The 26,270-nt window shown below is 38.9% G+C and overlaps 1 long non-coding RNA gene across 1 annotated transcript; it reads left to right on the forward strand.

The window, feature by feature from the left end:
- Positions 1-19,131: 19,131 nt before the first annotated feature.
- LOC306829486 lies at positions 19,132-21,779 on the forward strand. Its single transcript, XR_013779864.1, has 3 exons — positions 19,132-19,332; positions 19,660-19,810; positions 20,320-21,779. It is a non-coding gene; the product is annotated as an uncharacterized lncRNA (long non-coding RNA).
- Positions 21,780-26,270: the final 4,491 nt, after the last annotated feature.

The following is a 26,270-nucleotide window of genomic DNA, read 5'->3' on the forward strand; positions in this document are numbered from 1 at the left end:
CATTGACATCTTCCTTCCAAAAAGCTATTATTAAAACATGCTTGTCAGCAAGGCCAAATTGCTTTTGTTGGCAGGACTATTAAATGCAGTTCACAATTGATATGATATTCACCAAAGTTTTCACCATTTTTTTAAATCTTGAAAATATGTATAGAACAGTTCTACAAATTAAAACATGAAAGTGAAAAGAGACATTCTTCACTGCAAAATATCTACACTACACTGAGAAATGAACGACACTGCATCAGCACCAGTCATTTTGCTAAGTACAACAAAGTGTAAGTGGGCGACTTACATGTATGTCCCTGTTATAAAAATTAACACAGAGGAGTTGTGTTTTTACTGTACAGCAAATTGTCATTGTGCTATGGGGAGAAAACACAGCCAATTTCACACTGTATAAGCACTGTCAACATTATTGTTTGACAATGTTATGTTCACTTAAGAACCGACTTCTGTGATGATTTATTTATGCAGCGCTGCAGTATTGACGCAACCTTCATGACATACCCGTTGCATATAAAATGAGGCTTGTGAGTAATACTGACACCCAAAATCACGACAGTGTATGGCTTTATGTGGCCAACTGAGAAAATGAAATTATTCTTCCTCCATTGGCAGTGTCATATGGGACTTTCATATGGGACTTGAAGAAATGATATCCCATTAAAACGAACAGCAAAGGCTTAACACCTGACTCCCCATCTGTCTCTGAATGTGAAATAGCTACACACACACACACACCCATGCACACACACGTTTGTTTTGTTCTTGTCTCTGAGGAGGGGCAGTCATCAATGTTGCAGCATGGTAGACGTGGACTTCACCGGGACATGACCTTTACAGTTTGGGGAAACAGGGACCAAGCTTTTGGTCGCCAGGCCTCCTCCATGAGGTCTAAAAAATGAAAAGTGAGTGAACATTGGACATCTTTCTTATCACATACACACATGCTCAAACAGAGACCTATTTCCATGAAATATTATGTTTTCCATTTTACAGGCTTTATTTTGCACCTATGGAAATAGGTGTTTAAAATATATTAAATTCAGACTAACTAAAAAGTTTAACTTGGTCTCTGCGCTGAACAGATTACGTATCTTATCTTTAACCAACACATTCAGGTATTAAACTAGGCTAAAGTAGCTGTGAAATTTAATGTAATTTTCATACATAGGTTTTCTTTATTTTGTAATCATCTTACAAAAACAATAATTGTTTTTAGTCACCCTATTATCATTTGAATGATTTTGTCTGAGGTTTAGTGGGATTTCTTCCAAGAAGGGCACTATGTTGCACTGCTATTCTACAATAGCCCAAAGTGGAAAAACAAAATGTTGTCACCAGACTTTGGCGCAACCTTTGCCCAAAACATTTACCACCGGGAGAACCTGTTGGAGATGGAGAGACTATACCTTTAAGTCTTGTATGTATATTGTCAACCATGCATTAACAATGGCAACATTTTTAACCTTCATAGGACAGAAAATTATTTTCAGGGTTCTCTGTCTTTCCTTCTGATTTTTACATATCTCACCGGTACCTAGTTTCCTTTGTCAATCCTGAAAGCTTATCTGAGCAGTTTTGTTTTTTATTGCAACGTCCCACTGTATCCTCCCTGTCAAGCAGAGTAAAGAGGCACAAAAGTCAGCAACCAGTATGTGCATTTAAAAATGTCAGCCAGAATATTCCTCTTTATTTTTATCAGTTGTTGGTAACCAAACAGAGTAAAAAGGAGCCTAAGTGTTTGGGACTAAAATCATGACTCCAAATGAATACCAATGTGTTTGCTTCCAACCAGTGTTTGATGCTCTTTATATAAAGTGTGCAGTTTTCTTGGCTGAAATTCATCATGCTACCAGATTTTCTGTGAATTAATTTAAAATAATAATGTAGGAGTGAGCGGACACTTTGATAAAGATTCCTATAACATAACTACAAAATAATTAACAAGCAGTTTGTGAAGCGCTCCAGTGCCCCAGGCAGTTTGCCTTCTTTTCCCCGCTGGTAATACGGCCTCCCTCTAGTCTCAGAGGAGACCAAGAGGCTATAATTATTATTTTTTCCCACGGCATGCACATACAAAGCTGACATACTCAGTTGCCCCTCTGAACTGTGTGAGCTACACACAGCAGGCGCTGGACAGTAGCTTGGAGGCCGCAGTAACATTCGCATGTCCCTTTGGGAGAGCTGTCAGGATGAAGAGGAGTACTATAGTTCCTGATCTGCCCCCCACCTTAGCTCAGCTGCAACAGCTGCTTTTTGTCTTTAGCCACAAACAGATAGATCACTGGGAGATTTTAATATAAATAATGTATATGCTTTATTTAATCTTTTGATATTCTTGTTCACTTTTAAAAAAAATAAATAGCAGGTTACTAATACTGATAGGCTGCTATAGATTATAGTTTTCATGCAGCTATTATCTATGTTAAAAAATGTCATTTCATCACTGTTGCATAATTTGCATTTAGCATTGGAGCAATATCTTACTTGACATTCAGATAGTCTGAAGAGGCCATTTTTTTCAAGGTAATTCTGTTAATATAAACGTATCCTTATATTGTATCAACAGTTTAAAAAAAAGGTTGTGTATCAAACCATGTACAGTAGAGGCATTAGCAGTCTAATGGCAATCCTGTGCACAATCCTCTCCCCCTCTCTCTCTCTTTTTGATTTTAAGCACTTTCCTCACTTGAGTTCTGGGAGTTGTTATTTACTATGTAGTTCTTTTTTCTCCGTGGTAATAGCTCAGAAACGGTGGTCCTGTACATTGAAATGTGATAGAGGATCAAAGATGATGCTAATAATGCTGCGTGTCGACTAGCATCGCTGCCTACAGTTCACTATTAACCTTGCCACACAATGTACACAGATCGTTCCTAAATATCATGAAATCAGTGTCACACAGTGTGGCTTGCAGTAAACTTATAAGATTGCAAAAATCCCACAGACTATGGCAGGCTTTGAGCTCCTTTTACCTAAATAAGGATCCTTTAACCACTATCCTCAGCCCCTGTATTTATCAATCTATTGCTCAATGATTATGATAATAATGTGCATGACTTGACATTTAGAAAAATCTCCCTACATGCACAAATCCAATTCATAACCATGGCAAACTTTAGAACTTTAGAAGACTTATTTTGTAAAAACAGCAAGTGCACGCAGGAAAGAGAAAGTAACTCATCTCATCCCAAAGGTAAGAAATGAGAGAGGTCGTGGCTGTGGTTTGAATCAGGGAACAGATGCAGGCTTAGGCTTGGAGTGCTGATGAAAACAGGCAGCATGGCCTACAACACCAATAGCTAATTGCCAAACTGCTTGAGAGCTGTGACACTTGGGCCCATGTATGGCATTAAACAGGAGCATTTATGTACAGGAACATCTGGAGGTGCTTTAGTTCTGAGAGTCCATAAGAAACCAATCAGTGAGAGCGGGAGAGGCAAAAAGGCAAAATGTCTCGTTCTCAGAAAGCTAAAGGATTTCTTGTTGAAGAGGTCCAAAATATCCTATTAAGTTTTATTCAATTTAACATTCCCCTCAACTGACACAACTACACACTGACTTCATTAACTATGAAAGAGACGGAGCAGGTTGTGTCTTTCAAATTAAGGCTCTTTCTCGCTGGATACACGCTTAAAGAGGGATATGCTGCGAATGCTGAACCTTGGTGTCCTTGATACACGTAATTGCTCCTGAAAGCTTCCTGCTAAGTGAATACAGATGTGCAAGTGTGTGCATGTGACGTGTGTGTGTGTGTGTTAGTGTGTGTGTGCGCACGTTTGTGTGTAGAGGAAAAAAAGAGTCTGACAAAAATATTTTGGGGTGACCATGTGTTTGTGCAACCCTGCTGTTCAAGTCTTGAAATTATAACTTGAACTTTTTGTGTAACATTTATGATGTTACTAATAAATATCATAACCACAAATAATCCAGCTTTATTCATGTTTTTTTTTTTTTTACAAATTTTCATGACTGCTCTAGGTTCTTGATTGCAAAGTGAACATGTCGGCTTTTAGCATATACTCAAAAGAAAGGATGTCCAGCAGTCCATGATAAAAGTCTTTGATCCAAGATTTTCTGTAACAGCCATTGTTTACGGTCTTACTAGCGAAAATGGTGTTGAGTGGATTGTAAGCTACACTACATATAGACTAGATATAGTCTGTTTCAAGATTTCTATTGAATCATTGAAAATCATTGTTTGATCACTGTCTGAAATTGCATATGGTGAAATGTGTTTTGCCCTATATGGACTGTTTTCCTGTGTACAGCAGATGAAAAAACAAATGGACAATTTTACTCCTACAACAAACTTTATTTACATATATGTGTTAAAAATGCAACTTGATTATAGATAGGAACAAGATTGCTAGCAGCCAGGGAGCCAAAACAGTCAAATTTGTGGCTGTAAAAACCTGAACAATGAACAAAAAAAACCTAAAAGGGGCAAAACTGATTTATGTGATAATTCTGCAACAATATTGAACCCCAAATTATGTACATATATAATTACTACCTTTAAAAAAGAAATGAACACTTTCCTGCATTAGAATCACACAGCTGCACTATAGTTCAAATTGTAAATGTAAGATAGCTGTTGGTTTTTCTACAGAGCTTTGAATCTTAATAATTGGCTTTGAGCACTTTGCTCCGTGACAGTTTTTATTTTAAGCCAAACAGAATTAATGGTCTCCTTCCAACCAAATGCTACAGCAGCTGAGCCCATAAATTAGGCTCCATCAGCACATTGGTTGTCTTTGTACTCATCTGTTAATATGATGCTTTAGTGTGTTTTTAGAATTAAAGCTTGTTCATTTGATATAGTCACACATGGAGACATTTTTGGACAAAAAACTCTGGTCCTGAGTTGTTTTTTCATCAACTGTGCTCCTCTCTGTCTGTTTGTCTGACTTACCCTTTCTCTCTGTCTTTATTTTTCCCAACACTGTATACTGTGCAGTCCACGTCAGGCTCACGGGTCTTTACATTGTCAATGCCATCTGGGTTTTTGTCAAACAATGGGAAGGGGCCTGTATCAGCTACTCTTTTTTCAATAGTTTTCATCATCTGAATCTGCAGGAAAACCTTATTCAATCTGGGTGAGCTCCCAAAGCTTAATCACAGCCCGTTTGCAGGATTTCGAGCTGAATCCGGGTATGCCTGATAAAATGCGATGAATTTCCCCACTGCTGTCATTGTCAGGCATTGTTGTCTGAGCCACATGAATATTGCATAATTCATAGGTAGCACAGGGACCCATCTCTGTAATAAGCCAGTGTGACACAGATCTACACCTCAGCTATGAACAGGCTGATATGTGAGGAAAATCAATTCAGAGAAGACTACAGTGTGCTGTATAGGGCCGGAAGAGGCATACCCTTACACACACACCGATATAATGGATACATCATTTATTCAAATCCCACATTTTTCTACGTTGTTTTGAACGGATAATTCAGGATAATGAAGAGGGGTGGTATAAAGTACTTGTCATCAAGAGGAATATTAATCTGAGGCTGCTGTAAAATTCTTTTTAGGAAAAAAATGATCAAGAAAACAAAGTCTGGTTTTACATGCTATTATATATGGGAGCCACTGGTACCCTTTTGATCCAGAAAGTTCCTGAAGTACTGTTTTTGCCTTGTCCCTCTCTTAGCTCTCTGGGTCCACGGATGTGAGCTTACAGTTTACACTTGCATCTCCATTTGACCTGGGATCTCTCCTGTCCTCCAGTTTCCATCTGTAGAAGTATGTATCGTTGTGTATCCACAGTAAACAGCATGTCATGGTCACTTTGATAGAACCCAAACAGAGAATCAGTGTGCTGCCAGCGGAAGAGCATGATTGTGATATGGGGAAATATAGCCCGAAAACAAAGGGACTTGTCAGCAGAAAAGTAAAGTGATATGAACGTTTACAATACTGCAAAAGCTTTAGCAAGTTTTCAGCTTGTTTTGACTTAGAATTAGGGAAATTAAATGAAGTCCTGCACCCCTGCTGTTGTTTCAATAGAGGGGATGAGCTGACCAACTCCCGGTGGCTAATGTTCTTATAATTGACAAGTACCTCATAAACCCGAGTTCAAAAGTACCAAACTATTTTTATAACTATCTAAACTTTATATTAAACTCCCTTTAATATATTTCAACATTCTATTCTATTCATTTTGGACAAACCAGTTGAGTGATTCAAAGGATTGCAACATTTTTGCAATATACCTTCCTCTTGTTAGAACACCAGGATACAGGATTGTAATGCCTCCATGCATTGACATCAACATTATTTGTCTGAACTATCGAGGACACATTTAAAAAAACAAAAGAGAGAAAGAGCGATCAGACAAGATAAGACAAGAATGAAAGGTTTCCAGCTTAGGGGCATCATAAATAAAGGTCAGCCTTCCCAAGTGACGTTTGACAACATCACACAACGAACAACACAAACCGAACACACACATCATACTTGCTTTACATATTAAAATACAGCAGTCTAATTAGGCCACATTAGCTAAAGGTCACACTTTCAAAATCTCGAGCCTCCACCAACAAGATTTTTTACAAAACAAACTTTAACTTGGCATTTTGTGTTACTTTCCACAAGGGTACGCATGTGAAGGTAAGGAGTGAGTTTTTAGAGGCAAATTTATGTTGTGTCCTTAAAAGTTTGATTATAGCCTAGAATTTATTTTTCAGAGAGTGTGTGTGAGAGAGACAGATACGGCATACATTTTAGGACATCCTCAGGTCTCAGACGAAGGTGTCAGACCTCAGACGAAAAAGCATCAGTTCTCAGGAAAACCTCCGTCGGGTGTCAGACCTCAGACTAAACGGCCTCAGATGAAACTGTCTCAGACTAAACGGCGTCAGACCTCAGACGAAACGGCCTCAGACGAAAAAGCCTCAGACGAAACGGCCTCAGACGAAAAAGCCTCAGACGAAAAAGCCTCAGACGAAAAAGCCTCAGACGAAACGGCCTCAGACGAAACGGCCTCAGACGAAAAAGCCTCAGACGAAAAAGCCTCAGACGAAACGGCCTCAGACGAAAAAGCCTCAGACGAAACGGCCTCAGACGAAAAAGCCTCAGACGAAACTGCCTCAGACATATTTATTTTATTTATTTTTAAATTCGAGGGGGGGGGGGGGTGACTAAACGGCCTCAGATATAATTATTTTATTTATTTATATATTTTTAAATTGGGGGGGAAGCGGAGCGTTGCCGGGGAACATGAAACGTCATCAAGATGCGACCACAACAACCCTGGCGCGTCTATGGGCGCGGAATGAAAACTTACTTACTGTATTTTCATTCCGAAATTTATACTCAAAGAGCACAGGGGGCTCAAACTACCTTTACCCCCTAAAACTAAAGAAATACATTTCAAAATCATGAATGACATCTACCCATCCAAAGAATTACTTAGGTTACGCTTCAATATTGAAGATAACATCTGTTCATTCTGCAAAAGTGACATAGAAACCACGGACCATATCTTTTTCTCATGTGATGTGACTCATACATTCTGGGTTGAGATCCATAAATGGATCGCAAAGGGAATATCGTCACGTCTGCCTTCCATCTCCAGAGATGATATTACATTTGGAATCTCAAACAATACAAATGAGGAACTTTGTCTTAATTTGATTCTGTGTCTGGCAAAATTCTTTATTCACAAGAATAGATTTTTAAAGTCATCCCCCAATTTTGTCTCTTTTCTGAATGATTTCAAAGTTTATCTCAAGTCCTTAAAACTAATTAATGGAAAAAAAGCAAAAATGATATACGATGTTTTGAAAAACTTTCCCAAAGTATTAGACAACTAACATTACATACCCTTGTATATTTCATTTACTATTTATTTCTCCTTAATTTCCTTTTTCTTCTCAGTTCAGACCTCATTTATTATTTCTTAAGATTGTCATTTATTTTCTCTATTTTGAAATGAAGTGCTGGATATTGACGTTGCAATTTTGATGTGCTTGTTTTCTACGTTTGTACTGAAAGAAACGTTCAATAAAGTTTTTGAATGAAAAAAAAAAAAAAGTATTTTCATTCCGCGCCCATAGACGCGCCAGGGTTGTTGTGGTCGCATCTTGATGACGTTTCATGTTCCCCGGCAACGCTCCGCTTCCCCCCCAATTTAAAAATATATAAATAAATAAAATAATTATATCTGAGGCCGTTTAGTCACCCCCCCCCCCCCCCCCTCGAATTTAAAAATAAATAAAATAAATATGTCTGAGGCCGTTTCGTCTGAGGCTTTTTCGTCTGAGGCCGTTCAGTCTGAGGCCGTTTCGTCTGAGGCTTTTTCGTCTGAGGCCGTTTCGTCTGAGGCTTTTTCGTCTGAGGCTTTTTCGTCTGAGGCTTTTTCGTCTGAGGCCGTTTCGTCTGAGGCCGTTTCGTCTGAGGTCTGACGCCGTTTAGTCTGAGACAGTTTCATCTGAGGCCGTTTAGTCTGAGGTCTGACACCCGACGGAGGTTTTCCTGAGAACTGATGCTTTTTCGTCTGAGGTCTGACACCTTCGTCTGAGACCTGAGGATGTCCTAAAATGTATGCCGTAGACAGAGAGCATTTTTGGATAAATAGCATTCCACAAAAGCACAGTTTGATTTTGAGTTTTCAAAAACAGTATAAATGCCTACTCAAAAATAAAATAGTGTCTCTTTTGCAGGGGGCTAAAAATGCATTTCAGCTTGCAGTGTTGTCTTAGATACTACATAAAGCCTTGCCTTGAGCTTTTTGACTCTTGATTATCATGAAACCTTCTGGGAATTTTTAATAGTATGATATGAGGGAGCAGAATTAATGCTGAGTTTTGAATGAGCTTCCTAGAACTTGTTTTCGTTGGTTTGAAGAATCTCTTACTTTGCCTCGAGGAATATTCATCATCAGACACTCCCCTCAAAGCCAAATCCATCAGTGATATCGCTTTGAGAACTATGCCAAAACAAAAATGGAATAAATTAACAGTGAGACACACAGCCTCATCAGTGCCTATATGACAACAATTTCAAATTTGGCGAGGGCAGACGGCAGGAACAACTTCAGCCGTGGCATATTAGCCAAGGATAAGATAAACAAAAACAGATTAGAGACACCTTTGTCAACAAGTCCAGAATCAAAAGGTATAGTTTAAAAAAGTACCAGGCATCTTCAACATCGCACAATGTAAGGTCAGAGGATGCAATGGGAATAAAGGAATAAATGACTATTTGTGACACCAACATATAGCAGCTTTTCTATAGTACATTTGTAGCATGTTCTCACCATGTTAGTGCAACATGTTAGCCAGAGTTCTCAGTGAGGCACACACATTTCAACCTGTTCACACAAACACACGCTCACATGCCACACCTTGTATTTCTAACGGCAATAAAATTACCTAAGGGCCTAAAGTACTCCAGCACCGTAGAGAATACATAAATGCGAGGTAATTTGTTGTGAATGCGCTTGATGAAGTTCACCACTATAGACTTTACCCACCAATGTTCTCTGTAAGTAACGTAGCTCTCGTTCTCAACCTCACAAACGTTACTCACCAAACAGAAACCAAGTAGGGTGGGTTTTAGCAACACTCCAGTTAAGGGATCTCACAATTCAGTATGTTGTGCTAGGTGCGCCGTCTAGGAGAATTTCCTCCCATATGATCCTTATTTCAGATCAATAAACTAGTAGGTTATCGATCTCCCTCACTCTGTACCCCCCACGTACTGTATGTCGCAGGACTTTTTACTCTGCCGGGGGACCAGAGACCATAGACAAGTGTGAGTGTCTGTCTTGAAAAAATCCCAACTCTTATTCAATATATAAACAAAAAAAAACCTTCTTTATAACATAACTATGTGTCCAAAATTTACCAAATTCTGTATTATATTTAAATGTTCATTTTGTTGTCTAACAAGTAAGCTATGTAAACAAACCAAAATAATGTCATACTAAGTAGTAATTTAAAAATCTGCTATACTGTACAAAGACTAGTATGGAAATTCTGCAGGGCTGAAACACACTACAACTCTCAGACATATTCACATATAAACTTGTTATATGCTATGAATAAATAGACACATGAACACTTGATTGTGGTTCAGTGTGTCCTCCTGAAAAGGTGCTTATGTATTATATGATAAACACATACGCACCCTCCTTCACTGACACTCTTATACATATGCACACTTTCTCATAGTCAATGTGCTGGCACTGATATTATAGGGAACAAAAAAGAATGTGTGTCTGCACATACGCAGTACTATATACCAAACAATTTCTTTCAGAGAGGGAGAGTCCTCTGGAAGAAATAAATTCAAATGAACAGTCATACTTGTTTCGTCACTAAAATATCAAATTAATTCATAAATACATTTATCAATAAGCCATAGCCTACCATATGTCTTTGTTAGAGCATAATAGAAAGTCTTTTGGCATGAAAACATGTATTTTTCAACGTGTCAAACGTCCTGTCATAACTACATTTCTGTTGTTTGTAACAAACCAAACCCAAACCGTGTGAAAATCTGTTTCAAGATGGCGGCTGCGCTGCACGTCAGCTCCAATAGCCAGTGTCAGTCAATGGAGGCGTCTACATGCATTATGTCTATGCTCCCTCAAAAACCGTGCCCCTCACTGACTTGCACTAATGCCATTGGTCCAGAAGCCGATTTCAGCTCATGCTTTGAGTGTGGGCTCATGCATGCATGGGATAGAGAGGCTTGATTGGTTTATAAAACGTGCATTGAGTGCCAAAATTGGTTGAAGTTTTTGCCGCGTTTATACTGCTACAGATTTTTTTTTTTTTTGTATTATTTCTAAATTATTATATCAGGACCTAAAGACAATTTCAACCAAAAACTTAAAAAGTGTATCTGAAGAAAATTACCTACCCTGTCTTTAATTTATTGCAATTTTAAAAAACCTCTCCTCAGTTATTCTCCCACTTTACCTGTCTGTGTTGGAGGATCTTTATTTCTGTTTAGAAACCCTTTTCTTGTCTCTCTCGTCTTTGTTCACCACCCTCTCTGCTCACAGATTAACTCTACTCCACCATCTGCCTGCTAATCGGACCGTACAGGCTCTCATCCTCTTCCCACACCTGTTCCCATTCACAGAGCTTGGTTACCAGAAGCAGCAAAGATACTGCCTACTCATTTAGCTAGCATCCAGCGTAGCACCTACAACAGAATACCAAGGTTATTCTCACGTCTGTACCCCAGGGAGGCACGATTCTTATAAAAAGACTTTTGCCTCAGACTAACACTGTTAAGTTTCTTTTTTTCTCATTCCTGTTCGCAGATTTTATTCAGTGGCTATATTTGAAGAAATACATTCAAAACTGTTAAATATTTACTCACAACAGCAGACTTTTCCAGCAGCAGTTTTTCCACAATAAATAAAATTCTTGTACCAATTAAGCCTGCAGGGAGGCCTTTGAGTTTATTTCACTATAAATTGCAGTGTTTAAACTCTATTTGTGTGGGGTCCTTCCCTCCTGCTTGCACTATTCAGGTTAATACAGAACTATAAACAAAAGGAGAACAGAGATATTCCCTGGTAAATACTTGCCTGCACACTGCAAGTCCACGTGTATTCAGGTATCGAAAGTGCCAAAGCTATTTTTGCAGGAACTGTTTTTTAAATTAACTGAGTGGGATTGGTTGCATTTCCTTGGGAGGGAACACGTAGATCAACCCACATGGTAAAAACTGAAATAATGGTGTTGTTACACCTGAAGTAGATGGACAATCTGACTCACTTAAAGATTGTTAGAAGAAACACTGTTGTGACAAATCAAGCTTCTCCTGTATTTTTACAAGTGTCCCAATAAGCCAATAGAGTTTCACATAGTAGAAACCATAGTGAAGATGAAGCAGCAGGTTGAATTCAGGCATAATTGCACCTTTGTTTTTCCTTCTACGCTAAAGGCTGGTTTGACAAAAAAAACCCCAAACAAACCTGTCAGTGATATATACTTAAAGGCTCATTAATTTGACAGCAGGATTCAAAGGTGCAGACGTGATTCACAGGAGCAGGAGAAAACTTGATGATGACATCTAGAATGCAGGTGATGTGGTCTGAAAATGTCACCTGCTTACAAGTACACATAAATCACTCGCTGTGTCCTAATTTTTAGGCTGGTAAGTGACCCATAAGACCTGTCCCATTTTAATGCTGAGAACAGCAACTTTATTTTTACTTATAATTCAACACATAAAGAAAGCTGTGGCAAGTTCTTGGTGTCATCTGTTAGCATATACCCACTGTTAGGAAGCATCGCGTTCAGCTTTTCCCCAAAAAAAGACAGTGCATCTTATAACCTGTATTGAATTTGGAACCAATGCTATCTCCTGAGCACAGATCTAGATTGAGGCCTTAGTTTAAATGGGACATGCACAAATATTGTTGGATAGTAAAATAAAATCTTTAATTTCCCAGTCTCTCATGCAACACCTGAAAAAACATTTATGAATACCTCTGTAAAAAGAGATACACATTAACTACTCGATACAATTGAGGCAACAAATTGCACACATTCTTATTGATTAATTCTAACTTTGTTAAAAGTTGAGTTAATGTAACTCAAATCAGTTGCTAAAGAATGACCTGTTTAAATTGTGAAGCTTCAAATAAATCACAAAAACAAATTAACCATCCATCCATCCATCCATTTTCTGCCGCTTATCCTGGGCCGGGCAATCTAAGCAGAGACTTCCCTCGCCCCAGACACCTCCTCCAGCTCTTCCGGTGGGACCCCGAGGTGTTCCAAAGCCAGCCGAGAGACATAGTCTCTCCAGCGTGTCCTGGGTCGACCCCGAGGCCTCCTCCCGGACGGACATGCCCAGAACACTTCCCTAGGGAGGCGTCCAGGGGGCATCCGGACCAGATGCCCGAACCACCTCAACTGACTCCTCTCGATGTGGAGGAGTAACGGCTCTACTCCAAGCTCCTCCCTGGTGACCGAGCTCCTCACCCTATCTCTAAGGGTGCACCCAGCCACCCTACAAAGGAAGCCTATTTCGGCCGCTTGTATCTGGGATCTCGTTCTTTCAGTCATGACCTAAAGCTCATGACCATAGGTGAGGGTAGGAACAACGATCGACCGGTAAATCGAGAGCCTCACCTTTCAGCTTAGCTCCTTCTTCACCACGACGGACAGATACAGCGACAGCATGACTGCAGACGCCGCACCAATCCGTCTGTCCATCTTTCCCCCACTCCTGAACAAGACCCCGAGATACTTGAACTCCTCCACCTGGGGCAAGAACTCCCCAGTGACCCAGAGAGGGCAAGCCACCTTTTTCCGGTCGAGAACCATGGCCTCAGATTTAGAGGATCTCGTCTCTGCTTATTGTGGATGATGTGGTCCTGTTGGCTTGATCAAACCTGGAATTAATTCATTACTTTTTTATTATTGTGTCATGTCCAAATTAGGAGCGATAGATAGCATACAACTGTAACAAATAATAACATTCACTTCCTGCTGGTGACACCACACTTCACAGTAGGTTAACACAAAAATAAAGGAGTAAATAAAAGAAAAGAAAAGACCTCCAGCGTGCACTGGGGCAGTTTGCTGCTGAGTGTGAGGCAGCTGGGGAGTTCTGAACAGCATCATGAAAATCACACATCACAGTTCTTAAAAAGGAATTGTTCAAATACCTGACATATGTCTTATTTGGTCGGTGTAATCATCTTCATAGTGCTTTGATCTGGGCTGTGAAGCAGATATTTTACTATTATTTGAGTCCCATTCCTCCGCATAAGTCACAGCTGTAGTATGTTTTAAAACACACATACACCACCATGGAGGTGTACTGGAGATACTCTCTGTGGTGAGCTCAAAGTCATGAACAACCAGATCGGCCAACAGTGAATCATGACAAGGAAGTGAAGGTCTCAAAGACTCAGGGTATCTTTAAATAGAAGACAAGACAAAAAAAGGCTTATTTACTTGTCCAGATATGTATCACAACTTCAAGCGAAACTTCACCTCACTGTGGAACATACCGGAACATACCAGAGATTTTCCTCCAGCATTATCTTCCTCACTCCTTTAAAGCAAACGGAGAAAATATTCAACAATTGTGACACAATCTTTTCCAACCTTTTAACTTTGTGCAACGGTTTCATGTTGTGTTTCTATTTGTTTAAATTTATCTTTTACCCATTAGCTTTGTTGAAAGAGCACTAAAAACCAACGGTACAAAGTTCTTTACATATAATGTACTTATCCTGACAATACACAAACATTCAATAAAACCTTGACAGAAAAACAACAATGTAGCAAACAGCAAAACTTGAGAAAGAGACCGTATACTTGTGCTGGCCGCTTGTAAGGAGCCTGACAGTCGGAGCTGACTGTGGACTGGAGGTCAGCCCACACTCTACACTGCCAGCCAGCCTTTGTTTCCATAGTCTATGTGTCCACTGTGTGTTAGAGAATGAGCATCGCCTAGACGCCATTCATTCTCATAACACTGCGATGAAAAGGATTCAGCAGTAAGGGTCAAGTTTTTATTTTACCCAAAAATAGAAAACCAAATTATAAGAACTAGGCATATGAAAGATGTCAATAACTTTAAATCGAGATGATGAAATGAATTAGAGTACCTGAAATCAATGCAGAACCTTATGCCTCCATCCTTTGGCATGAGGACCACTGGGATACACCACTAGCTCTTTAAAGCCTCGATGATCCCCAGGGACAGCATCAGGTCAACCTCCCTCCTCAGTGAGGACAGCAGCCGCTCAGGGATCCTGTAACTTCATTTTCACACCTCTTATCTTTGCACCTTCTCTCACAACAATGTCATGTTCAACAATATTTGTTCTCCCACAGCATTCTCGTGGAAAACTTCTGAAATACAGCTAGATCTCACCTGAAGCAGTTGGCTGTCTGAGCTCATGGTCTACCAGGTCACTAGAGAGTTAAGTATTGCTCATCCACTTCTTCATCCAGCACACTTCAATCACGAGGTAGGAACACCAAGACTTTCTGTCCTGGGTTGAAGACTCTCGGCCTGGCTGACTTGTCATAAGAGACTTGTTGCTGCTGGAAGTCCACCATGTGCGATTGGGCCAGCTCGTCCATTTTCTCCAGCCGCTCTCTCATCTGGATGACACAGAATACAACGTTAACAGATCCCACCCTCCTCTTGCCTCCCTCCCAGATCTCTCTTAACAGTGCAAATGGGCCTCAAACTTCATGTCCATACAAAAGGAGAGAAACTTGTGGAGGAAAATGGTACTTACCTACATGCAAAGATGTAGGGCAGCCATTGATTCCAGTCTGTACCAGTGTTGTTTACAAGTACTACGTTAGCCTATCTGTTTAAGGATGATCTGGTGTGATCCTGAGTCTCCTGATACCAAGTAACTGGTACACCTGTGTCAGCAGAGTAGACATAAAGTTAGTTCCCTAATTAGTTAATTTTTCACAAAGGAAGCACATATTTGAAAAGACGAAATAGAACCTGCTGATTTTGCCTTTATGGATTTTAGTGGAAAGACTCCTGGATACTTGGTAGAATAGTCTGTTATAACAAGCATATAATGGTTTCCTGTTTTGCATCTCTACAGGACCAACTATGTCCATCCCAAGGCGCTAAAATGGGGTGCCAATAATGGGTAGTGATTAAAGTGGAGCTCTTGAGTTAGCAGATGTTATTTGGCACTGAGGGCAACTTTTACTAAACTGAGCAACATCTCTAAGCAGGCCAGAGGAAATGTTTTTAATGCAAGCCTTCATTGTGTTTGCCCAGATGGCCCCAAAGCAGGCATGGTGTTTCCAGCTGCTTGAGCAACAACTAGCTGCAACACTGACTCTTGTTGATCATAGATGATTCAATTTGTAAGATACACTCGTCACTTATACACTCCTACTCAGCTTCCTGCTCCTTCTCTTTTACTTCCTGGAGAAGCGACACAACTTCCTGTATACCAGTGTCTAAACACTCCCAGAGTCCAGCAAGGCCTTAAGGATGGTTCCATTAACTTCAATGTATTGCATATTAATAGAACACTTATTTTTAATCCGAGGACATGGTACAAAGCACATTAGTGCAAAGCAGGGCTAGTTTTTTTTTATAAAGCACATTTCAACAAAAAGGCTAAATAAAGTGCTTTAAACGACATCAAAAGCAACATAACGCAATAAGAAATGTTAAAATTTAAAAATCACTAAAACAAACAATTCACAATCACAGAGAAGAACCACTTGGACATGTGGGTACATGAATTTAGGATGGCCTTAAAGTTTAAATAGATAAGTTAACTTTTTGCTGGAGGGTTTTGTTGGTCTGCTTGCTGATGGGCCCTCCCACATTAGAGACTTACCAGCACTTGTTGCTGCTCTCTGTTGGCACTGTTGGGCTGGTTTGTGGCTGTCTTTTGTCGTCTTCCCTGCATTGTTGCTCCTTGGTTGACCCTTTTTCATGCCACCACAAAGACATCGGAAGCTTCAGTGTAAAAGCCCCGTGTTGGATTAATTCCCACTGTGTTGATTTCAACACGTTTTCAGGGTTTATATAGCAACACAAGATTAAATCAGTGTTTCACATAATTGGTAATTAAACAGCAGAAAGCCACTATTTACTTATATGCAAACAATACACTTGAAAAGCTGATGTTTAGCACTTTTAGCACTCTACATGTTGAAAAATTTACTTGAGGCCATCCTGTCTTACTTCACGTAAGTTTGGTATACATCCATTACCAGCAGGCTGTTATGTTTCCCTCCCTCTGCATTGATAATTTTGTGATAAATTACCGGGTTAACGAGTTTCGGTCCTCTCACCATCCGACTGTATTCATTTTAACCTAAATGCAACTTAAACTGCAGAAGTAATATTCTTACACTATGTAAATCTAAGCCTCACTCATAAATTACTTCTAAATTATGATTAAATTACAATCAATATATAGAAAAGCTAGTGCTACTGAGGATCTGTTTTGTACCATCTAATTTGTAGTTTTAAAATCTGATGCATGTTGATGAAGCAGGTGTCGTTGATGTGTAGCACATGTCCTCCATTTTGTGTACCCTTCCCTTAAAACTGCTATTCAAATGGACTGTCATGATTTGGTTTGGTTTCTGTGTTTCATCTTGTTTTCATGTTTCCCTTAGTGCTCTGTTTGTTTCCCTTGTGTGTTTTAATATTTCATGGTCATGGTCAACATTTCATTTCATGGTTTCATGGCCTGACTGTAACTCCTGTACCTCCTAATGAAAACAATTTAGCTAACCTGGCACATTTTCACCTTCTAGATCCTGTAGCATTAACAGACATAGTTCAACACCTCAGGTCCACTACATGCAGTCTTGACATTCTGCCCACAAGATTTTTAAAAAATGTTTTTACCTGTGTTGCACCAGATGTATTGCAGATAGTTAACAGCTCTCTACAGACAGGCACTTTTCCTGAGTCGCTAAAGACAGCAGTGATTAAACCCCTCCTAAAAAAGAGTAATCTGGATGCTTTATCAATTAATAACTATAGACCCATATCTAATTTGCCTTTCTTAGGCAAGATAATCGAAAAAGCAGTGTTTGTGCAACTTAACACTTTTATGGTACAAAATCAGTGTTTTTCAGTCTGGATTCAGGTCAAAGCACAGCACTGAGACTGCTCTTATCAAAGTGCTAAATGATATCTATGTGAATAGTGATGCATCTAAAGTCTCAGTTTTAGTGCTACTGGATCTTAGTGCTGCATTTGATATGGTGGACCATAACATACTGCTGGACAGACTTCAAAACTGGCTTGGAGTTTCTGGAACTGCCTTAAATTGGTTTAAATCTTACTTGCAGGACAGGGTCTACACTGTGTCTGTTGGTAATTATGAATCTGAGCATGTGAAGATCACCTGTGGAGTTCCTCAAGGTTCCATCCTTGGGCCGCTTTTATTTAACATCTACATGCGCCCTCTCGTTCAGATCATGGAATATTACAATGTTTCCTATCATAATTATGCAGATGACACACAGCTCTATATATCAGTGTCAACGAATGACCATAGTGCCTTATACTCACTGAGCAAGTGCATCAACGAAATCACTGAGTGGATGTGTCAGAACTTTTTACAACTGAACCCAGAAAAGACTGAGGTGATTGTTTTTGGCCCTAAAGAGGAAAGGTCAGAGGTCAGCACTTGTCTTGAATCCATGTCCTTAAGAACAACAAATCAAGCCAGAAATCTTGGTGTGATTATGGACTCAGACCTCAAATTCAACAACCACATTAAGATGGCAACAAAATCAGCTTATTACCATCTGAAAAATATTGCTAGCATCAAAGGTTTTCTGACCAAACAAGATTCAGAGAAACTTGTTCATGCTTTTATTTTCAGCAGGCTGGATTATTGTAACGGTGTGTTTACAGGCCTTAGTAAAAAAATCTGTCCGACAGCTGCAGCTGATCCAGAACGCAGCAGCCAGAGTCCTCACCAACACAAAGAGGGTGGAGCACATTACACCTGTGCTTCAATCACTGCACTGGCTGCCTGTGTGTCAGAGGATCGACTTTAAAATCTTACTACTGGTCTATAAAGCATTAAATGGTCTTGGCCTTAAGTACATGTCAGATCTACTTGTAGAATATAAAACATCCAGACCGCTCAGGTCCTCAGAAAGAAGTTTACTCAGTGTTCCCAGAGTCAGAACCAAACAAGGTGAAGCAGCGTTTAGTCACTACGCTCCTCAACTGTGGAACAAACTCCCTGAACAACTGAGGACTGCCGGCACACTCAACTCCTTTAAATCAGGCCTTAAAACGTTGTTATTCGCTCAGGCTTTCAATTAGAAATATACTGTCTGCCTTACTGCAACACATTCTTCCTTTTTTAATAGTTTTAACAGTTGTTCCTTTATCGAGTATTTTCACCTGCATCCCCATCTTTTAATGATGTATTTTGCATTCTTTCCTTAAACTCTGTTTTTATGTTTTTATGTCTGTAAAGCACTGTGAATTGCCTCGTGTCTGAACAGTGCTATATAAATAAACTTGCCTTGCCTTGCCTTGTGTTTACGTTAATCTTAAGTGTGTTTCTCTCTTTGGTGTCTTCGTCTTTGGTGTTTCCTGTTTTATTTTGTATATCTGGTTTTGTTGGTGTCAGTGTTGGGTTCTACTTTGTCTCGTTAGTCTCACCTGTGTCCAAATAACCCTGTCTATTTAGTCTCTGTTTTTCCTCAGTCCCCTGTCGGTTCATTGTCTCTGGTAGTCAGTTTATCTTTTGTCGTTGTTTTCTGATGAGTGTCCGTCTTTGCCTGTTTTGCTCCCTGGATTATATTTTGTTTTTCTCCACTCAGTGTTCGAGATGTTTTGGATTTTAGTGTTTGGGTAAGTTAAATAAATATCAGACAATAGCTGCTGAATTCAAAAGAAGAAAAAAGGCTCAAAATAACAGGAAGTGCTCTTCAAATAAAAACTGTCTAATTCTATTGAGTTGGATTCATTAAAAATTCTTAACTTAGAATTACATGAACATAAAGATTATTTTTAATGCAACCAAAATAAGCAGACACTATCTCAAACATTTTCGTTTGAAAGTTACTTAAATAATTGCCACACAATCAAGGACACATTTATATTGAATACATTTGATCAGATATAATAAGTTAAATGTCCATGACTACAGATCATTTATTACATATGCTCTTCTTGAAGTCAAATAGTAAGCAGGTTTTTGGACTGGATTCCTTCCACACTTCCAAATAGGCTACCATGAATCTATGAGATAACATTTACTCATTCAAGTGGAGTGGTGGATAATTCAACTGAAGAGGAATTTCCTCTCAAAAAGCTGGCCAAGTGCAAGGTGATAAATCTCTTCTGTATAGCCTGACAAATAAGTAGTCTGGGTCATAGCTGAGATTCCAATAATGACTGCTTAAAAAGTGTTACTTGTATTCCCTATATGTTATGCTTTGTGTGGACTAAGGCTTTTGACAAAAAACATTTTCTATTAAATACAGATTTTCTTTTCATAGTGAAAGTATATCTTAGTTCTTGTGTTTGGTGTTGTTAATAAGATACATTTTCCTATTTGGAATACGAATGATGTTAGAACTTTTGATAGATATTTGAGTCCCTGAAAACTCAGTCCAGCAAAAGTAAATAAGAAAGCTCATGACAATAAAGATCTCATCGGTTTGGATCCATTTAATTTTCTCTCTGTGAGCCATGTGTCTATTTTCTTTGGGTGCTATCCTTTTGTGTTTCATAAATCCTATTTCCCTCTTGCTTTATTTTGATGTCACGGTGGAATTGGGACATTGTCCATTCCTTAAGAGCCGCCTCTATCTCAAACTTCTGTTTCTTCCTCAGCAGTCGCCTTCAATCAGCCAGTCTTTTTGAATGATTACTTCCTGTTGTCCTTGGGATTGCTGGAGTTCTCTACGGCTACATTTTGAATCTGTTGCTCCTCTGATGCTTGGGATCACTGACCGCAAGAACTGAACTGTAGAGTCTGAAATAGCTTGATGTCAGGGAAAGATAAAAGAAGTCTTCTCTGCCTGAACTCGGCTGGATGTGGGCAGGTGGGAGGTTTGTGAGAACTTCACAGCAATCTCAGAATGATGACTGTATGTGTGGGAAACCTGAATGACATCTGACCTCACAGGGAGGGGTGGTCAGGGCAGTAGCCTACCTCTTCAACCATCTTAAACTTGGATAAGCATGATAACACCCTCTGTATTGGAATGTGTGTAAACACAACACAATAAACAAGTGTATGAAGCAGAATGATAACAGACAAATCCCTGATGAGAGATTGTCGTGTTGCATGATTGTAGTCATTATGCTGCATTCAGGGTCACTGAGAGTGAGGTCAGGGCCGGGGAAAACCCTTCCCACATCATCCTCCCCTTCCTGTCCAAACAGCTGGCTGTTCACCAAACCCCCGAAAATGTTTCATTTATCATTTCACAGTCTCAAACTTGAATCAATCAAAATCACTCTAGTTGAATGTTGGGATTATATTTTCCTCCGGTAATTTTAGCCTCCACTGCTTCTGAAAACAAAAAATATTCTTCCAGTAAATGCCAAGTTACTGGATAATAAGCTTAATGAACTAAGCAGTGTCATGCCTTTCCATTCAACACTAAGGGTCTGATTTACTAAAGGTTTGCATGAGTAAAAAAACATTATTAACTTGATATCGCCCAGAAAAAAATTTACAAACTGATTTAATAATGATGCATGGTGAATTTCCTTTTTCAAATTGCGCATTGTCCATTCAGTTAATTTGTCTAAGGTATTGTTGGTGTTTAATAGAAAGTAAATGACAGGAATTTAATTGGACTCCCTGCCTTTGTGTTGCTTGTTTCCCCTTGTATTTTTATTGCTTTAATTCCAAGTCTATCCTTAAGGGTTTCCTGTTTTATTTTTATACCAGCGTTTCTTTTCTTACTTCCTCCATTTGTCTGGGTTCCCTTCATTTTGAATGCACTGTTTGCAATTACCTGTGTCGTTAGTCTCACCTGTATCTGATAACTCCAGTGTCTATCTATTTTCAGTGTACCTTCGCTCTTGTTGTCAGTTCCTAATCTTTCTTTCTTTTCCCATTTGTTAGATAAATCTTTAGTGCTTTTATCTGCACTTGGGTCCTCTTTGTTTTTCTAACGCTGTGACATTTAATCTGTTGTTCTTCTTGTTGTACCAAAGGCATTGACCTTCTCATTTACACTCTACCATGCTGTATCTAATTTTTGTGACATTCAGATAACTTTTCAGTAGCCCGAAAAATAGGTTTATTTAGCAAAATGTCTATGTTGTTAACCAGTAAAACATGCAAATGCATAATTGAAATACTACCGTCTCCACAATCTTTGCACCGGTTATCATTTATGCAATTTTTCGAAATCAATCACCTGTGAAATGCATCCCAACCAAACAGGCTATATGGAATGAAAATACAATTCAGAACTCTTTACTTGAGGTCTTAGTCAATCATGGCCTTAAACCTAAAGCTTTAAATGAATAGTGACTCTTCTAGGACCTTCGATAATAACTTTTTTTTTCACATGGACTCTCCATCCACTGCAAGCCCGTACCAGAAAATTGGGGAAAAGACATTTAGTATCTCTGTGGACTCTAAGCTTTCCAATATTAGGAGAACTGAATTTCCAGATAGGCCTACACAGGATGTGCATATATAAGAATAAGGATAAGAATAAACTTTATTGTTACTCCAATGGGGGAAATGTGGTTGTTACAGCAGCTCCAAAAAAAACAACAACAGGAAAACAGGGAATATAAACAGCATCAATAGCAAAAAAGTTTAAAAAGCAGCTATGAACAAGTTTACATTAATTAAATAAAGAGAGAAAAATACAATAGATATGCTTAGCCTCTTCTTTTACTACCCGCTCATGAACCATTGTGTTGCCATCGTACTCCATTAACATCATAGATTCAGCAGATGACACAAATGTCTTTTGCAATAATGTGTAACTTCTACATTTACAACAAGAACAACAGTATTCCGACTTGCTGCACTATAGGTATAAGGTGTTTTCATTTTTTAGAGTTTAAGCTCTTGAGAGGATGGTAGAAGCTATGTCACCAAGATCCATGAAAGGTTTACAGAGTCTCAAGGACCACTCTTGTCAGTCTGCAGCCATCTAGCAGATGGCATTGCAGCATCACATCATGTCCTGCACCATCAGGCTCCAGGGAAAGCTTCATATCTCAGACCATGAGGCTGACAAACTCCTAAAGTTACAGGTTTGTTATTTTACTCACACACTTGTCACTTTACATTTATACTATCATTAGTTACTGGTTCTGTCCTGTTGGACCGTCACAATACACATCTATTAAGCGCCCTGAAACTGTTCACTAACTCGACCTTCTTTCAGAGCTTCCTGTTAACTTTTTCTTTTACATGTCAGCCTACTTACAATCATGAAACACAGTACATGTTGGAAAACTGTCCATTGTGCCAATGGGTGGTAATACACATGAGGTTTGCCTTGATGTTGAGAGTGGCGTGAGAGCTGTATCTCAGACGTGGGAAAGATGTACATCTTGGGAATCCAAGTAAAAGTCAAGTCAAATAAAAACTAACTATTATCTGCCATTTATTTTTTTGATGAAATCAATCATTAAAATGTGTGGTTCTGGTTTCTTTTTTATGATGTAGTAGAAAGTCAATAGGTCACGTTTTGTTATCAATTTTCTTTTTCAACATACATTACAATTCTGTAGTATGTATGTATACCATGTATGTCCTGCAACCGCCCTATCAAAGTTTCCGATTGTGTTCTAAAACCATGATGAGACACTTTACCCCACAGCTGCATGAATAAGACACACACAACACATGATGTCATTAGGAACCGCCCGTAAGGGAGATAGCCCATAGCAGAGCCTGCCGGGGGCTATCTATCTATACTTATCATCCTTGTTTTTTTCATTATGATTGGTTTCCTTTGGCCCTCCAAGAATTATTTGGCTGCACACCTGTGATTACTGCTGCTGCTTTGGCTATACAACATTGCAAGTCTTACAGACAAAAAGTAATATGGCCTTTAATGTGAAAACATTTTCCTTGCAGTTTTCGTACTCTGCTTTGTTTTGCTCTTCTTAACTGGTAGTGTAGGATTGCTACAGAAGAAGTGAAAGCAAATAAAGAACAAAAATCAACAGGTTTTGTATTCTTCAAAGATGGTTCAATAAGCTTACGTCATTCCAAACATGTAATTCCTCCTTTTTCAGCCTTGACCTACCTTAGCTCATAAAAGCTCTCCATGTCCTCTTTTTAGATACCACAGTTTCTATAACATCACAGGTCATAGGTGTCCTTTCAGCGCTGTTTTCAGTAATCCATAATGGACAAACATATGGCAGGAGGTGAGAGTATGTTACAAATGATCAGGGAAATGGCAAACAAAGGTGGAGAAAAATGCACTTTGGTCCAGTAATCTACCTCAGCACAGAAACACAGGTAAACACTTGAGTGGATCAAGAATAGCTCCTTCCATTAGTGATCGTTATATACAGTGTTCAGTATTTCCCCAGAAAACAATCATCTGCTTTTCATTTTTTAAAGAATGTGTTGAGATGAATACCATATCTTATTCATGTATTTTCAGACAACCAGCAGCACAAGGAATGAAAGAAACATTCCTTGAATTTTCACGTCAAACATTTTAGGTTAAAATCGAATTATACTGAGAGGAAAGATCTTTTCAGATGGATAACTTTTCAAAATTAAACAACACAGTTAACAGTTTTTAATGAAAAGAATTAATCAAGACAATATAATTCTTTGTTAATATCTTTTTTTTCTGAGTAACTGCCTGAAACTGAAAACCTTTCTTAATCCAGGACTGAAAATAACACCTGACGGCCTGGTTTCCAAAAGGATTGCACTGTCTTTGCACCCACTAAACCTATGCAAATGATAAAAGAAACTTGGGATATTACAAGAGATATCAAACCCATAACGTCCAGTGAACAAGAAAATAATTCCACCTCTGTGATAAATTCACTGTAGAGGAAGTCTGTAAATTCTACTTTGACATTACTATAATTAGGGCATAAGTCAGTTCTGGTCTGTCAGCGGCGAGACAGTTCATCCACATGTGTTGAGATGTGACGAGATGTAAGATGGAACTTGAAACGTTTTCCCTCCTTTCCTCATCATCTTTTTGTGACCTATAAATTGTGATGCTGGTTGAATTAGACCTTGAGATGGAAACAGCAGTAGCAAATAATAGGCAGTTTTTGGAGTTTTGGAGGCCGCAATCCATTCTCTGCGAACCAGTTAGTGGTATCTCACCTGCACTGAAAAAGAATCAAGACTGTTTAAACACACTGCCAATTATTAATCACAATCCCGTCAATGTTATCAAAGTTACAGCAATTAACATGATTTACTTTCTCGAAGAATAAAACTATGTTGGTTCAAGCACATCTTTGAACTAAATGGTTTATATAAAAAATGTTTTTTTGACAAAAGTACCCCCCCATCCTATAAATCAATAGAAATAGAAAATCAGCTAACCATATGTTAAATTAAAGATAAAAAATACATTTATTTTCTCAACTGTCTGCCACTATGTAAAACACATCTCACTAAAACAGAAGTAAAGTGTTTTTCCAGCTTCATGTTTACTGTGTCAGTTTGTATTTACAGCAGTGCGACTCAGTGATTTCTTTGAATATAAATGAAGGGCCACCTTTGTTAGAGGCTTTGCATGAACAAAACTAACAAATGGAGCACGTGGATACAATATTACTTTACCTTTTGATAATTTGGGGGTTATTACAGATTGCATATTATGTGACAACCTCTGCAGACAGGCATACACCTGCTTAGACTGGGAGGCTTAAAGGATAGACATCTGTATTTGTTTCCATCAGTCACAAACATAAAGTCTGGTAATCTGACATCTGCAGGTTTCTGTTTTAGTTTGACACTTCCAGTCTGGTAAAGAGGCCAATATACAAGAATGGCCTGGAGACAGTGAGCTCAATCCCACCCCCGTTTTGACGTGACACTAGCTGATTTACACTAATGACAAACTGGCTCCTCTGCTCCAGATACACAGCTTCCTGGGATCGGCTCGAGTTTTGGCCTCGCTAGGCACCAACCCTTATCTTGTTAGAGACAATTGAAAAACGCAATTACCTGCAGATGCAGCATTGTGTCTGACAAATAAGGTAATGTAGCAGAGGGCAACAGGCAAATGCTCTGTCATTCTCTCAAAGAGGTTCCTTTTTTTTTAGCTCTGATGAATTTTGAAACATTTATAACATCTCCTCCGACTATTGTGACAGGATTGCTGATAGGCTTGCCGACACTGCCGCTCTTCCTCTTTTTGTAAAAAAAAACTTTGAATGAAGCTTTCCTCCAGCATCCTTCACCAGGAAATGTTTTGACTTTTTCCAGTTGGTCTGTTGCTGTCATTAAGCTTTCATAAGAGGATTTGAAAGGATGAGGGTCATGCAGCTTTGCTTCTCCTCCTGAACTCATCTCTAACTTTGTTTGGAGTGCAGGACGGATGAAAGGCTCTTTGATGGATGCACATACTGGAGAAGCCTATAAATCAAAAGACAACAAAAACCACTAATTTTGTCATTATAAAAGGAAATGAGCATAAACTACAATATTTATCACATTAATTTAGCAGGAATTGTAAGGAATCTGCTTCAGGTTTTGTTTGAAAGTCTTTTTGTTGTGTAAAAGAAGAAAAGGATGTTTTTAAGTAAACACTATTTCCACATTTGATATAAAATGCTTAAAACAGTGTCACATGTGTATGTCCAAG

This window comes from Symphodus melops, assembly GCF_947650265.1.
Source record: "Symphodus melops genome assembly, chromosome: 9".
In the NCBI taxonomy this organism is placed as follows: Eukaryota; Metazoa; Chordata; class Actinopteri; order Labriformes; family Labridae; genus Symphodus; species Symphodus melops.